The 724-nt window shown below is 49.0% G+C and overlaps 2 non-coding genes across 2 annotated transcripts; both read left to right on the top strand.

Moving 5' to 3' along the window:
- Nucleotides 1-326: 326 nt before the first annotated feature.
- On the top strand, nt 327-399 carry TRNAV-AAC. Its single transcript has one exon. It is a non-coding gene; the product is annotated as a tRNA-Val (tRNA).
- Nucleotides 400-516: 117 nt separating this feature from the next.
- On the top strand, nt 517-589 carry TRNAV-UAC. The gene has a single exon. It is a non-coding gene; the product is annotated as a tRNA-Val (tRNA).
- Nucleotides 590-724: the final 135 nt, after the last annotated feature.

Below are 724 nucleotides of genomic sequence, written 5' to 3'. Positions count from 1 at the left end.
TTACCTTTAACTTTTTGGCAATCGGTCCCAATCCAAGCGCTTGTTTTGGCTCTCACCTCTGAAAGCCTTCAGTGAAATCTGCAAATATCAGGCAGCGTATACATGCAATTCCCACAAGGTCAGCTCTCCTTCTACCGGTTAGCCAGTCCACCAGCAGGACCTGAAGACCATCGCCTGATATTTTACCATGAGCTGGTTTTCTGGTCCTTCACAGCATTGTGAAAGCAGACTCTCCTCCTCCTGGATAGCCACTTGTCATGGAAAACCAGCTAATGAGATGTTTGGTGGTTCCCCACCTCACAACCGGAAGCAGGCCGTCGTCGTGGGTTTCTGTAGTGTAGTGTTTATCACGTTCGCCTAACACGCGAAAGGTCCCCGGTTCGAAACAGGGCAGAAACACAGGTCTGAACTAGGTGCCTTTTACCAAGGTTGACGCCTATTTCTGCATCCTTTTTCACCCATCGTACTTTAGCGCCGACTTTCGGTTTGGGTGCCAAGCACATCTTCCAACAATGGGTTTCTGTAGTGTAGTGGTCATCACGTTCGCCTTACACGCGAAAGGTCCCCGGTTCGAAACAGGGCAGAAACAGTAGTTACCTTTAACTTTTTGGCAATCGGTCCCAATCCAAGCGCTCGCTTTGGCTCTCTCCTATGCCAGCCTTCAGTAAAATCTGCAATTAACTGGCAGCGTATACATGCAATTCCCACAAGATCAGCTCTCCTT

This window comes from Nanorana parkeri, unplaced genomic scaffold (assembly GCF_000935625.1).
Source record: "Nanorana parkeri isolate BGI_ZX_2015 unplaced genomic scaffold, ASM93562v1 scaffold2789, whole genome shotgun sequence".
Classification (NCBI taxonomy): domain Eukaryota; kingdom Metazoa; phylum Chordata; class Amphibia; order Anura; family Dicroglossidae; genus Nanorana; species Nanorana parkeri.
Note: the sequence above shows the minus strand (reverse complement) of the source record. Positions and strands in the feature narration are given on the sequence as shown.